The 16,223-nt window shown below is 34.6% G+C and overlaps 1 protein-coding gene and 1 pseudogene across 2 annotated transcripts in view; one reads left to right on the top strand and one right to left on the bottom strand.

The window, feature by feature from the left end:
* Positions 1-16,223, top strand: part of COG5 (component of oligomeric golgi complex 5) — a 303,390-nt gene that overhangs the window by 113,178 nt on the left and 173,989 nt on the right. The window lies entirely within an intron of this gene.
* Positions 9,941-11,322, bottom strand: LOC116631148 (annotated as a pseudogene). Its single transcript, XR_004299096.1, has one exon. The product of XR_004299096.1 is annotated as a 60S ribosomal protein L12-like (transcript).

The raw sequence follows: 16,223 nt of genomic DNA, 5'->3' as shown, positions 1-16,223 counted from the left end.
CTGATTGACTTATTTCGCTCAGCATAATACCCTCCAGTTCCACCCACGTTGTTGCAAATGGCAAGATTTCATTCCTTTTGATGGCTGCATAATATTCCATCGTATATTTTTAATAAATGAGCAAGCTAAACTGAAGCTCAGAAAGTTCCTTGTCCACAGTTTCACAGCCTATGAACGGTGAAATTGAGATTCGATTTTGGATTCCTGGTGTGTGCTCTAGTTTTGGGGTGATACATGTTGTTTGACCATAAATTGTGTCTTTGGGTTGTCTTCTTTTAATCAATTTGGCTATTATTGTAAGTGGACATTCATTTTTTTTAAAAGATAATACTAGATAGTATTTGCATTATAAATACATCATATTATTTGCTTTAATTATTAAATAGTAAAGTTTTTATTATGTTTAAGCAGGACACACTGAGTCTTGATGATATTTGCTGAGCACCCATAATTCATCTCTCTTTAATTCTCAGTTGTTCTGAGTTTCTTATTATGTGAGCCATTGAATTCTGTTTTTTCCCTTTTGCTTAAGTCAGATTTAGTTTTCTTCCTGTCATTTGCAAGCACAACTAAACAGTATTTTGAAAACTTAACCAATGCTGGTTTAATAGTAATATTTAAAATAGAAAGGTTTTGTGTATGTGTGTAGTAAGATACACAAAACAAAATTTGTCATTTTAACCATTTTTAAATGTATAGTTCTGTGATGTTAAGTATATTTACATAGTTGGGCAACCACCACAACCATCTCTCCCCGGAACTTTCTCCTCTCCCAACCCGCAGCTCTGTACACATTCACTACGAACTCTCCATTCTCCTTGTCTCCCAGTCACTGGCGACTACCATTCTACTTTCTGTCTCTCTGAATTTGACTGTTCCAGGTGTCACATATGTGTGGAATTATAGAATATCTGTCCTTTTGTGACTGGCTTATTTCACTTAGTATAATCTCTTCCAAGTTTCATCCATGTTGCTGCATGTGTCAGAATTTTCTTTTTAAGGCTGAATAATATTCCATTATACATACATACCACATTTTCTTTATCCATCTATCTCTTGATGGACACTTGGGTTGCTCCCACTGTTTAAATATTGTGAGTAATGTCACTATGGACATGAGTGTAGAAATATCTGTTCAAATTCTTGGTTTCACATCTTTTGGGTATATGCTAGAATTGATGAATCACATGGAATTTCTGTTTATCTTTTGAGGTAATACTGTTTTCTCAACAGGCTGCCCCATTTTTTATTTCCACCAGCAATGAGCAGAGGTTCTAGTTTTTCCATATCCTCTCTAATATTTATTTTCTGTTGTTTTTTTAAATTGTGGTAAAAAACACATAACATAAAACTTAGCATCGTAATCATTTTTAAATTTATAGTAGTGTTAACTATGTTCACGGTGTTGTACAAAACTAAAATTCTGTACCCACTGAACAACAGTTCTTCGTTTCCCTTTCTGACCACCGTGTGACAACCCATTCTACTTTCTGTGAGTTTGACCACTTTAGGTACCTCCTGTAAGTGGCTTGTCTTTGTGTTAACTGGCTTATCCTACTGAGTATAATGTCTTCAAGCTACATCAGTGTTGTAGCACAAGACAGGATTTCCTTTTTTAAAGACTGAATACTATTCTATATACATACCACATTTCCCCCTTTTCTTTAATTGTAATTTTTTATTTGCGTGTAGCTGGCACATAATGTTATATTAGTTTCAGGTGTGCATAGTGACTCAACTTCTCTGTACATTATGCTGTGCTCATTACAAGTGCAACTACCATCTGTCACCATCCGCGCTTACGGTATCATTGACTGTATTCCATATGCTGTGCCTTTTATTCCTGCTTATCACATTTTCTTTATCCATTCATTCGTCAAGGGACATATGGATTGCTTCCATCTCTTGGCTGTTGTAAATAATGCTGCAGCGAACATGGGTTTGCAAATATCTTTTCAAGATCCTGATTTCTGTTCTTTTGGATATATATCCAGAAATGAGATGGCCAGATCATATGGTAATTCTTTGTAAAATTTTTTGTGGAGCCACCATAATGTGTCCCATAGCAGCAGCACCATTTTACAGAAACCAACAGTGCACAAGGGTTCTAGTTTCTCCACATCCTCTTTAACACGTGTTACTTTCTGGTTTTTGTTAGTGGCCATCCTAACAGGTGTGAGGTGATAATCTCACTGTGGTTCTGATTTGCATTTCTCTAATGATTAATAATGTTGAACATTGTTTCATATGCTACTTGGCCATTTGTATATCATCTTTGGAGTAATTCTACTCAAGTCCTTTGCCTGTTTTTAAATTATTAAAATTTGGGTTTTTGGGGTTTTTTTTGTTGAGTTATAGGAGTTCTTTATATGTTTTGAATAGTAACCTCTTTTCAGCTATATGATTTACAAATATTTTCTCCCATTCTGTAGATTGCCTTTTCACTTTGTTAACTATGTCCTTTGCACAGAAGTTTTTAATTTTGATGTAGTCCAATTTTATCTATTTTTACTTTTGGAGCCATATCCAAGAAATCATTGCCAAATCCAGTGTTGTGAAGCTTTGTCCTATGTTTTCTTCTAAGAGTCTTTATAGTTTTAGCCCTTACACTTAGGTTTTTAATCCATTTTGAGATAACTTTTTTGTATATGGTATAAGATAAAGGCTCAACTTCATTCTTCTGTATGTAGATATTCTGAATGTTCCCAGTTCCGTTTGTTGAAAAGACTATTTTTTCCTCACTAAATGCTCTTGGCACCCCACCCTTGTCAACAGTCATCTGACCATATATGTGAAGGTTTATTTTGGGCTCTCTTGGTTTTATTCCACTGGTCTGTATGTCTGTCTTTATGCCAGTACTATGTAATAAATTTTGAAATCCAGAAGTATGAGACCTCCAGCTTTGTTCTTTTCCAGGTTTGCTTTGGCTATTCAGGGTCCCTTGAGATTCCATATGAATTTTAGGATGACCTTTTCTATTTCTCCAAATGTAACATGGGGATTTTGAAAGGGATTGCATTAAATCTGTAAATTACTTTGGGGAGTAATTATATCTTAACAATATTAATTCTTCCAGTCAATGAACCCTGGATGTCTTTCCATTTATTTTCATCTCAATTTCTTTCATCAGTGTTTTGTTGTTTTCAGAGTATGTCTTTCATGTCCTTGGTTAAGCTAATTTCTAAGTATTTTATTCTTTTTGATGCTATTATAAGTGGGATTAAAAATTTTTATTTTCAGATTGTTCATTGTTAATGTATAGAAATGCAGTGATTTTTGTGTGTCATTTCATATCCTGTAACTTTGCTGAATTAGTTTATTCTAACTCTGTGTGTGTGTGTAATCTTTAGGTTTTTGCATATAAGATCATGTTTGTGAGAAGAGATAATTTTACTTCTTCCTTTCTAATTTAGATGCCTTTTATTCCCTTTTCTTGCCTAATTGTCCTGGCTAGGACTGCCAGTACTATGTTGAATAGAAAAGATAGAAAGTTTTTTTTTTTTGTAGAATTTTCTTACTGCAAAAAATGGTGCGTCCTTCTCTTTTTTTTTTTTTCTTAAAGATTTTATTTATTTATTTGACACAGAGAGAGACAGCGAGAGAGGGAACACAAGCAAGGGGAGTGTGAGAGGGAGAAGCAGGCTCCCCACGGAGCAGGGAGCCCAATGCGGGGCTCAATCCCAGGATCCTGGGATCATGACCTGAGCCGAGGGCAGACGCTTAACGACTGAGCCACCCAGGCGCCCCTCTTTTTTTTTATAGTACAGGACAACGGTATATGTAATATAAATATAATGTGACTTTACAAATCCCCATTTTTCTAGTTTGAATTGTTATTTAAAGAGAAAAGACTGTTATTTTCAAGAGGAGGGTTTCTTACAAGGCTATTTTGATACCTTTTTTTTTTTTGAAGGTAACCCTTGTTAGATGAGATACTTACACTGAAACTATTGCCTTTTAGTAAATGTATTATAGTACTCGCCTTCTGGGCTATACTCATGTTAAATTCTTTTTTCAGGGTCCTAAGATTATACCCCCGGTAGATTAGATGTCTCACAATTTGTTAATTCCGTGTGTGTGTGTGTGTATGTCTGTTCATTATATCAGTTACTTTTGAATTGCCAAAATGTTTTCCAGCTTGGCATATTTTATCAGCTTGAATTTTATTTTATCCTTGCAGTACTTTGTCTAATCTCCTGGTGCTTAATTTTTCAACTTCAGTAACTAAAAAGCAGCTATTTTTATAGCACATTTTGGTCTTTTCACTTGACATATTTCCTTGACGATTCTTTTTGTGCTTAAGATTTAATGCTTATGCTGAAGTATATGTTGGAGAAGTAACTTGATTTCTGAGACTTGCTTTAAAGTGCTCCAGCAAAACAAGCAAATGGTAGAGTGGGGGTGTAGACAAAATAAGATTAGTAACATGAAGAGAGTTGTTGAAACTCAGTAATAAGGTACAGAGGGCCCATTATACCATTCTTTCTTTTTTATTGAAATTTTTATAATAAAATGTTAGAGAGAATACATAAAATTACTGTCGAAAATAATAGTTCTTCAGGCTCGATGGTTTGGAGGCTGACCTTTATTTAAAAACCAGTATGGCAAAAAAAAAAACAAAAAAACAAACCAGTATGGCAAATGGTAGGACGTTTCTAGTAATTAACAGTACCTTGATGGTAAGATCATCAAATTTGATAATGCCCCCAATAAAAATAGTCTTTCATATATTATATACTCTGTACTTCAGTGACTTTTTCCATTTTATTATTTTGAAAATTTTCAAACTAGAGAAAACTGGAAAGAATAGTGAAGTGAATACCCTTTTACCTATAACGTGGATTTACCAGTTAGAAAACTTTGGCTATGTTTCTTTTATTTGTAGAGGTGCCCTTCCTGATTTTCTGCCTGGTTTAACTATAACTATAGATTTTCCTATTTCTCTCATTTTTATTAGTTTTCACTACACATGTATTGAACTCTGATATTGTGTGCAAAACCCCTTAGATGTATTAGGTTTACTATGGCTGCTATAACAAATTACCACAAATTTGATCACCTAACACCAATTTATTTTCTTACATTCTGGAGGTTAGAAGTCTGAAAAATGTGTTATGGCACTAAAATCAAAGTGTTAGCAGGGTTAGTTCCTTCTGCAGGCTAAAGGAGAGGGTCCATTTCCTTGCCTTTTCCAGTTTCTAGGGGCTCTTCTTATCCCTTGGGTCATGGCCATGCATCCCGTCACCTTTTCTTCCTCTTGGTACCATTCTCACATTGCCGTCTTCTGTAGTCACATCTCCCTCAGCCCCCCTCTTGTAAGGACATTTATGATTACATTGGGCCCACCCAGATAACCCAAGATAATCTCCCCATTTTAAGATCCTTAATTTTTCACATTTGCACAGATCCTTTTACCATGTAAGGTAGCATATTTACAAATTGTGAAGATCGGGATATGGATATCGTTGGGACATTGTCAATGGCAAAACTCCCTAAATTAATCTACAGATTCAGTGCAATCCTCCTCAAAATCCCAACTGGGGTTTTTGCAGAAATTGACAAGATGATCCTAAAATTCATATTGAAAAGCAAGCAACCCAGAATAGCAAAACAAGTTTGAAAAAGAATAGTCAAAATCAACTTGAAAAAGAACAAAGTTGGGGAAACTTCCTGATTTCAAAACCCACCATAGGGCTACAGTAATTAAGATAGTCTGGTAGTGGCATAAGGATAGACATACAAATCAATGGAATACAATTTAGAGTCCGGAAATAAACTCTCACACTCATAGTGAGTTGACTTTTTACAAAGATGTGAAGACAATTCAATGGGGAATGAGTAGTCTTTTCAACAAATGGTGCTAGGACAAGTGGATATCCATATGCAAACAAATGAATTTGCATCTCTTTCTTACACCAAGCAAAAGAAGAACTCAAAATGTATCATAGACCTAAATATAAGAGCTAACCCAAAAACTCCTAGAAGAAAACATAGGAGTAAATTTTTGGAACTTTGATTTCTTAGATATGACACCAAGAGGATAAGTGACAAAAGAAAAAATAAATTGTACTTCATGAAAATTAAAAACTTTTGTCCTTAAAGGACACCGTTAAGAAAGTGAAAAAATAAGACACCATCAAGAAAGTGAAAAGACAGTCCACAGAATGGGAGGTAATATTTCTAAGTCGTGTATTTAAGGTCCTTGTATGCAGAATATATCAAGAATGCCTACAACTCAAAAATAAAGAAGACAACCCAACTAAAAAATGGACAAAGGACTTGAATAGATGTTTTTCAAAGTAAAGTACACAAATGGCCAATAAGCACGTGAAAAGATGCTCAACATTCTTAGTCATTAGGGAAATGCAAATCAAAACCACAACAAAATACCACCTCACACCTACTAGAATGGCTAAAGTAAAAAAGACAATAACAAGTGTTGGTGAGAATGGGTAGAAATTGGAACTCTCATATCTTGCTGATAGGAATATAAAATGGTGCAGCCACTTTGGAAAATAGTTTGCCAGTCCCTTCAAATGTTAAGCACAGTTATCATACAACCCATCAATTCTACTCCTAGTACTTAAGAGGAATGAAAACATAGTCTACACAAAAGCTTATGCATGAACATTCATAGCAGCATTATTATAGCTCAAAGTGAGCAACAACCTAAATGTACATCAACTGATGATTAGATAAATAAACATGGCACATCTATACATGGAATATTATTTGGCAATAAAAAGGAATGAAGTATTGATACATGGTGCATCAGGGGTTAACTTTGAAAACATTATGCTAAGTGAAAGAAGCCAATCACAGAAGACCAAATTGTGTTGTTCTGTTTATATTAAATACTCAGAATAGGTAAGTTCATAGAGACAGACAATACATTAATGGTTGCCTGAGACCAGGGCAGAGTGGGTTGGGCAGGGAGAAGCACAAATAGGAAGTGACTGTTAATAGGAATAGAGTTTCTTTTTGAAGTGGTAGCAATATCGTGGTGATGGTTGTACAGCTCCATGAATACTTGTGCGTGTGTGTGTGGGTACACATATACACTTTAAATGGGTGAATTTGATGGTATATGAAATATATCTCAAAAATATTAAAAATTAAAAAAATACCTAAGAGATGATTTCGTAAAAACATCTGAAAGTGCACCATAATTATACTTAGAAGAAACATTAGGTTATTTTGGCTTTTGAATTTTCTTTACCTTTTATAATTAGTAACAACATGTATACATAGTATATATGGTATGACCAGGGTTTCATGTATCATCTAGCTACTCAAAATTTCCTAGAACTATTGAAGGGCTAATTCAGGACTTTTGCAATTAGAAATATCCCACTCATTCCAGTCCACACTCATATTATGCTTGCCAGAGCTGTACCAAGATCATAGTTTATTTAATCATTTTGAAAGTTTAAGATATGATTCTTCCATAAAGATTCTATATAGTATAATTTGTGTGTGTGTGTATATATATATATATATATGTATATATATAGCCGATATATTTTAGGTTAAAATTTTGAATAGTACCTTTAGGAGTATTCTAGTGCTTAGTATCTTTCATTGTACAGTTGGTTTGTTATGTATAATTCTTGTATTTTTTTTGTAATATAGAGCAGACAGACAAGAAATGCTAATGGTGGAATTGACATCATGATCTTAATTTTATTAGCAGAATATCTGATTCCTGTGCTTTAAGCTCAAATAGTTTTTTTGTTCCACTTTCCTAACTCCTCTTTACAAGCATAATTCATTCATTGTGAAAATTGTATGTAGTAGCTCAAGAGCTCTTTAGCTAAAAGAATACGGAACTTGCTGGTAATGGGCCAATGAATGTTGTATAGATTAAATGGCTTATCCTGCAGCTGCTGTGCATGTGGAACCTTCATTGAATTTAATTCTCAATTAACTCATTTGGTCTATAGCTTCAGGCCTAAATTGGGGGTTGATTGAATGGGGGGAAAAATGACTATATCAGAGAGTGGATGTATTAGTTTCGTCAGGCTACTCTAACAATAATTACCGCAAACTGAGTGGTTTAAAACAACAGAAATTTATTCTCTCGCAGTTCTTGGAGCTAAAAGTCTGAAATCAAGGTATTGGTAGGGCCATGCTCTCTCTGAAGACTCTAGGGGAAGAATCTTTCCTTGGCTCTTCTAGCTTTTGGTGGTTGCTGGAAATCCTTGTGTTTCTTGGTTTATAGATGCGTCATTCCAATCTCTGCCTCTGTCTTCACATGGCCTTCTTTCCTGTGGGTCTCTATGTTTTTACATGACATTTTCCTTTCTGTGTGTCCAAATTTCCCTCATTTTATAAGAACTCCAGTCACTGGATTAGGCCCACCATAATCCAGTATGACTTCCTTTTCACTTAGTTACATCTGCAAAGAACCTTTTTCCAAATAAGGTCAAATTTATAGGTACTAGGTGCTAAGCCTTTATTTTTTATTTTTTTTAAGATTTTATTTATTTATTTGACAGAGACCTAGCAAGAGAGGGAACACAAGCAGGGGGAGTGGGAGAGGGAGAAGCAGGCCTCCCGCTGAGCAGGGAGCCCGATGTGGGGCTCGATCCCAGGACCCTGGATCATGACCTGAGCCGAAGGCAGATGCTTAACGACTGAGCCACCCAGGCGCCCCGGTGCTAAGCCTTTATTATGTCATTTTATGGGACACAATTCAATCCATAATAGAAGAGTATGTTTTGTTTTAAGATATATTTAACTATCAAGTTGTGAAATAATTTGTTAGTGCAATGTTTTCACAGAGAATTAACATGAAGTGAATTAGGAGCAATGAAAGATAAGAAAGAGAAGGAATTATCAAGCTTGGGCCATTGTCAACTTTGATGTATAATCCTCCTCTCTTGAATTCCCTGTTAGTTTGGGCCCCTCCACTATTCTCCTTACCTCCCTACCTTCGGCCCCTCACTTGGACTCCAGTATGGTCTATGTACACATAACCTTGCTTTTGGAGAGAGGTTTTAAAGTGTTCATGGTCAGAATGGATGAAATTACTTTAAGATGAGAGGAATTACCTTTTGTGGCCAGGCTTCTCAGGTAGGCCCTCACTACCTCAGTACAAAACTCAAAACACATGTAGCAAGTAGTAGTTAGAGATCAGTGGGATATTTTTCTGAGGCTGTGACCACTGTCAGATTCTGTAAGTACCTCAGCTTTACCCAGCACTCCAGTTCCTAACTGAAGCTCTCCTTATCTGTCAGTCAGGATTCCTACTTGAGGCCAGGTGAAATCTACTTCGGCTAGTTACGCCGAAAGGAATGAGATTTTAGAGAATGTATGAGGACAACAAAGCTTTAGAAGGCCAAAGAATCAAACTTTGATGTTGAACCTCCAGATAATTGAAATATTCAGTCACCCTTATGGGACTGTTCTGTTAATCCTGTTTGTGTCATTTCCCAAATCCTGTCTTTATAGCTTAATAGTTGTGAAATTGGGTAAGTTAATTAACTGCTCTGTGTATCAGTTTTATTGTCTTTAAAGTGGAATAGATAACACTGTCTAGACACATAGTGTATTAATTTTCTAGGGTTGCTGTAACAAAGTACCACAAACTGGGTGGCTTAAATAACAGGAATTTATTCTCACAGTTCTGGGGGCTGGAAGTCCAAAATCAGGATATCGGTAAGGTTGGTTTCTTGTAAAGGAAGAATCTGTTCAATGCCTCTCCTCTACTTCTGGTGATTTGCTGACAATCTTTGGAGTTCCTTGGCTTGTAGAAGCATCGCCCCAATCTCTCCCTTCATCCTCACATGGTGTTCTCCCTGTGTGGGTAACTACGTCCAATTTTTCCCTTCTTAATAAGGACATCAGTCACAATGGGTTAGGGGCTTCATTTTAACTAATTACATCTGAAACTACCATATTTCTCTAAAAGGTCACATTCTGAGGTACTGGGAGTTAGGACTTAAACATATGAATTTTGGGGGACACATTTCAACCTATAACAAACACATAGTAAACATTATATGAATGTTAATTATTGTTGTTATTCTGATAGCTAGTTGTATTATGACTGTAATCTTTTTTCTTTTGTGTGCTGCATCTGTATGGATTAGAGAGTAAATATTCTTAGAGTTAACTTTAATTTTGTGGACCTTAATATACAAACTTCATGTTGTTTCTTCACAGTAAGGACTCTTCATAGAATGGGTATATGATTTTCCTATAGCCATGTGATATTTCTTGTGTTTTTTAGGAAAATTCAGATACAGAATAAAAATTAATAATGCGAGAAGTTGTTACATCTCACAGATAGGAGAGAAGGAGAGAGATTGATTCTCTGATCATAGATTTTTACCTAATAGGTACTGTTCATACAAAAGTAAGATACATGGCTCTGTATCTTTCTCATTTTTTATATTCTTGCTTCTTAGTGCCTTATACTATATAAACATGATCCTTTACTGATCACGTCTTTAAAGGGGAAAACAAAGGACTTCTTTTTTTTATTTTTTTGCTTGTCAAATGATCCTTTATTGAAACATTTTCCTTTGTAGTTAGCTAGCTGGGCATTCCACCGCACCACTGTTGATGTCCTCTGTGATGTCATGTGGGTGGCGGCCGTCAACATTGCAGCCCACAGACTGGGCAGTCCCCAGGATTTCTTTAATGGTTCCAGAGAGTTCTCTGGCTAAAGATCGGTGTCGCATCTGTCGGGCAATATTGACAATCTCATCAAAAGTGGTATTTCCACTGTGCTTAATGTTTTTCTGCTTCTTTCTGTCTCTTGGTGGTTCCTTGAGGGCTTTGATCATCAGGGCAGAGGCAGAAGGTACCACTTCAATCTGGGCCTGTCTGTTCTGAATGGTCAGTTTCACTGCAATCCTTAGACCCTTCCAATCACCGGTTGCCTTGGCGATGTCATCACCAACCTATTTTGGAGACAGACCCAGTGGACCCATCTTCGGGGCCAGGGCAGACATGGCACCGACTTCGCCACCGGTGCACCTCAGGTACACGACTTTGGTCTCGTTGGGGTCGAACTTAGGCAGCATGGCGGAGGTGGCTGGTGTTGGATGAACCCGGATTCCGGACGACCGAAGAAAGTTGCACCTTTGCCTCCCCGAGCCAAAAGCCAAAAGCGAAAACAAAGGACTTCTATCAGTGGATTTATATGGATTTTGTTTCTTTTAAGCATTGCATCTAAGCCATTCTGGTAGAACTACTATGTTTTCTTAAGTGTGTTCCATGAGTGCTGGTTCTGCTAGATTTTCTGCAATTTGAGGAACAAAAACAGGGGATAAAGAGATTTGGGAAATATTACATATTGTGTGCCTCTTTTGGATGTTCCTGCTGCTGATTCATGGTTCTGAGGAGTACTATATAGTAAAGAAACCTGCTTTATTTTGTGTTTACCTGGCATTTCCTAAATGTGTGTATCACAGCACCTTTTAGTACAGTTCAGAGTAAGTGTTTACTAAACATTTAATTTTTGAGAGCTTGGACCTGAGTATCCTCTAGTATCCATAATTAGGAATTATATAATTGTTTTTTGGTATCTGAGAACAAAATCTTTTAATGTATAAGCAGATTGTTAAACCTTTTTGTAGGAGAACTGTCTGGATTATAGTTGTGTTTTCTAGTTTGCCAACAAAGCTATATTTTAAATGTTTTTGAAGGTAGGATTGGTGTCTGTTGTCCATATAGATAGTACCTAGCGCATAGGAGGCATTTAAATGGCTGAAAGAGAAAAGCAAAGTCGTACAGATCCTTCTTAATATCTTTCATAAATAAGATGAAGAGGGAAAATGACTTTTTTGTTGAATAAGCTCGGTAGTTCTGTTTGATGTATTTTCTGTTGCAGTCTTTCCTTAATTAAAAAAAAAACAGCTTTATTGAGGTATAATTGATAGACAGTAACCTGCACCTGTTTAAATTGTACAATTCAATAAATTCTGACATGTTTATATGCTGAGAAACCACAACACAATCAAGATAACATTCTCCTCACCTCCAAAAGTTTCCATGTCAGGACTCTCTCCTCCCCTCCCTGAAATTCCCTCCCATCCCCAGGGAACCACTGACCTCCATTCTAGCTTGCACTTTCTAAAATTTTATAAATAGAATCCTATAACACTGCTCCTTTTTTTGTCTGGCTTCTTTCACACAGCATGAATATTTGAGAGTTGTCTATATTGGTTTGGTATACAGTCATTCATTCATCAGATTCCTTTTGTAACCTTTTAATATCTTTAGTTTCTTTAGTGATGTCATCTCTTTCAGTCCTGATATTGGTAATGTGTGTGTTTTCTTTTTTTCTTACTCAGTTTAGTTAGAGGTTTTCAGTCTTATTTATCTTCTAAAAGAATCTGCTTTTGGTTTCCTTGATATTCTCTGTAGTTTTAGATTTCTACCTTATTCTTCATTATTTCATTTATTCTGTTTTGGGTTTAGTTTGGTTTTTTTTCCAGTTTTTTTTTTTTTTTAAGGTGGAAACGGAGTTTATCTATTTGAAAACTTTTTTTCTAATATAGGCCTTCAGTGCTCTAAATTTCCATTTAAGTATTGCTTTGGCTGTATCCTGGAAATTTTGCTATGTTGGTGTTTTCATTTTATTTAGTGTTTTCTCTTTAATTTCCTCTTTCATGATGGGGATTTTTTGAGACGTTACTTTGTTTTGAATATTTAGAATTTTTTAAAGAAGCTATTGTGTTTTGAATATTTAGAATTTAGAATTTGAATGTTCAGAATTTTCTAGGGATCTTTATGTTGTTGACTTCTAACCCATTCTATTCAAAAAACATATGTTGTGTGAACTGAGACCTTTTACATTTATTGAAACTTGATTTAGGCCCAGAAATTTGTCTTATTTGGTAAATAAATAATTCTTTTACACTTGAAAAGAATGTGCCTTCTGATGTCATGTGGAATGTTCTATAAATATCAATTGGGTCAAGCTGGTTGATAGTCTTGTTCAGGTCTTTCAGTGCTTAGATTTACTGTCCTCTTGTTCTGTCAGTTCTTGAAGAAGTGTTTTAATCTCTCACTGTATTTTCCAACTTGATCATTTCTCCTTGCAGTTCTATCAGTTTCTTCACTGTGTATTTTGGATCTTTTATTACATGCATAAATGTTTAGGAATGTGATGATTTTGACGATTTGAGGCTTTTATTATCATGAAATGACATCTCCTTCTTACTATTCCTTGCTTTGAAATCTACTTTTAAAAACATTAACATAATCAATGTAGGTGTTTTTGATTAGTATTAGTTTTATATATCTTTTTCTGTCATTTGAATTTATTCATGTTTTCAGTGGGTTTTTTGTAGGCTGTGTATAGTTTGTTCCTTTTTCTTAAATGCAGTTTTATAATATCTGCATTATAATTGGGATATTTATGCAACTTAGATTTCATTTCATTATTGGTGTGATTGGGTTTAATGCTACCATCTTGCTAATTGTTTTCTGTGTTGTATCATCTGTTTTCTATCATTTTTGTTTATGTATCTGTTCATTGCCTCCCTTTTTTCTGCTTTCTTTTAGAGTATTATGAGACATTTTATCTCATTTGTTGGCTTATTATATATAATCTCTGTGTTATTTTGTAGTAAACATCTTTAAATTATCAAAGTTTCTTTCCTTGTATTCTGAGAAGAAACTCCCCTTAATTATGATGTATTTTTCTTTTTATATATACCTAGATTCTGTTTGCTAATATTTTGTTGAGGATTTTTGCATCTATGCTCTTGAGGCAGATTTACTAGTACTAGTTTTATTATTATTTTTAAAATGTCTTTGGCTTTTCTATCAGGGTAATCAGATTTGCTAATATTTTGAGAATTTTTGTATCTGTGCTCTTAAGGGGCGGTACTGTTTGTAGTGTTCTTTTTTTGTCTAATTTTGGGAAGTGTTCTATCATTGTGTAGAATTGGATTCTTTATTTCAATGACACTGAAACCACCTTGGCTTATAGATTTCTAATTTAGAATGTTTTGAACTACAGATTCAGTTTTTTAAATAGAGATCTGTTCAGATCATCTTGTATGAGTTCTGATAGTTTCATCTAAGTTGTAGAGCTATTCATAGTATTCCACTGTCCTTTGAATGCTGTGAAGTCTATAGTGGGTGAGATCTTCTTTTTCACTCCTGTTTTTGGTAATTTGTTCTGCTTTCTTCTTTGTTGGTCTCACTAGGGCTTTGTTAATTTTATTGATGCTCCCAAAGAATTAACTTTTGGTTTGATTGATTTTCTGTTATTTTTGTTTTCAATTTCATTGATTTCTTCTTGTTTATTCCCTTCTCCTTGTTTTCTGTTTATTTTCCTTTTTTTTCCTAGTTTCTTGTGGCAGTAGCTTGCATTATTGATTTGAGACCTTTCTTTTTTTCTAATTACACATTAAAAAAAAAACAAAAACCCACATTTAGTGTTATTAAATTCCCTCTGACTGCTGCCTTAGTTGAATCCCAAAGATTTTGATGTTGTATTTTCATTTTCATTCAGCTTAGTATCTTTTAAAAAAATTTCCTCTGAGATTCTTTGTGAGCTGTTGATCATTTAGAAATGTATTGTTTTGGGGCACCTGGCTGGCTTAGTTGGTAGAGCATGCAACTCTTGATCTCAGGGTTGTGAGTTTGAGCTCCATGTTGGGTATGGAGATTACTTAAAAAAAAAAAAAAAAAACCTTTAGAAATGTGTTGTTTAATTTCCAAATGTTTGGAAAATTTACAGTTATTTTTCTATTATTCTTAGTTTGATACCATTATGATCAAAGAACATATTCTATATGATTTCAGTAATTTTAAATTTAAAATATTTGTGTTATGACCCAGAACATGCTCTGTTTTGGTTAATGTTCTATGTGTAGTTGAATAGAATATGTATTCTGTTTTTGTTGGGTGGAGTGCTCTGTAGATGTCAATTAGATACCTTTGGTTTTTGGTGGTGCTCATTTTTTTAATATCCTTGCTGATTTTATCTAGTGTTTCTCCACTTATTGAGGGAGAGATAGACACTTACTTCTGCTCAGGTACTGAGTGGAAGGTAGGCACTGACTAAAACACCTGACATACATCTTCCTGGAGGGCAACAAAGGAGGTTTGTATAAATCCATGTTTTAGAAAGTCAGGGGGGAAAAAACAACTGTGCCCAGAGGAAAGATAGAAAATACACTGTCTTTTTTTGGCCCTGGGCAATTTTTTTGTGCTAGCTGAAACAGAGAGTAAGATTTAGGAAAGAAAAACTAATCCTTTATTTTAATAGTAAGGTTTTTTTCCCATCTTGCAATGAGAGCCAGGAAAAAAAAAATAGAGCTTTTGATGCCAAATTTTCATGAAGCTTTGAGGAACAAGAGAGATCAACATACCCTGAGAACTGCTTTGGACTTGAAATGTGGGGATTCAACCAAGAGTTCACTTAAGCCTGAAGATATTCTGTGCATAGTAGAAGCAGTAAGATCAATTAAGGCTTGGTTAGAAAAGTACAGATTTTACCTTTATTATTATTATTTTTTGTAATACTGAACTCTTGAAGAGTATCTGTTTTTTAGGGCCCTTTGCCTTCCCTCCATGGAAAAAAAAAGGGGAACAACTAACACCCTGTTTATAAAATTAGTAACTTAGTTACATGTAGTTCTTGATATTTTATAAAACCTTCTTCATGCATATTATCTCATTTGATCCATACAAGCCTGTGAGATTTGTAACACAGGACTTCTCATCTTTAGGAATCTCAGAAAGGTTAAGGGATTTTTCTCAGGTCGTAGTATTGAGTAGAATAAAGTTTAGGTGTATTCATTCCTACTTGATTCTTTCACATCATACACTGCCTTTGAAAGTATGTACCTGTTTTCTGTAAAATGAGTAGAATGACTTTAATTAAAAGATTTTTATTGATTTTATAAGTATTCCAAAGATCATGTACTACTTCATTTTACATAAAGATAAATTTAAAATATTATAAAAAGTTTTAATAGATTTCAAACATTGATTTAATTATTAACCTCTTATATAAACTTGTTTTTTAATATCCTTTAATTGCCAGTTGAGAATTATAAATTTTTTATATGTTTTTAATGGTAACTTTTATGTGTTTGATTTCAAATTTTTTCTCCATTATTTTATTTTATTATTTTTTCATTAGAAAAATTAAAAATTGTGTATCTTAATAGTTGTGAAATTTCTCTTGTGGTTCATTTGGCTATTTTCCCCCATAGTTGGAATAAGTATTATATTTTGTTTAAAAAATT

The sequence above is a fragment of the Phoca vitulina genome, unplaced genomic scaffold (assembly GCF_004348235.1).
Source record: "Phoca vitulina isolate PV1807 unplaced genomic scaffold, GSC_HSeal_1.0 scaffold4, whole genome shotgun sequence".
Taxonomy (NCBI): domain Eukaryota; kingdom Metazoa; phylum Chordata; class Mammalia; order Carnivora; family Phocidae; genus Phoca; species Phoca vitulina.
This window is presented reverse-complemented; position numbering and strand designations above follow the sequence as displayed.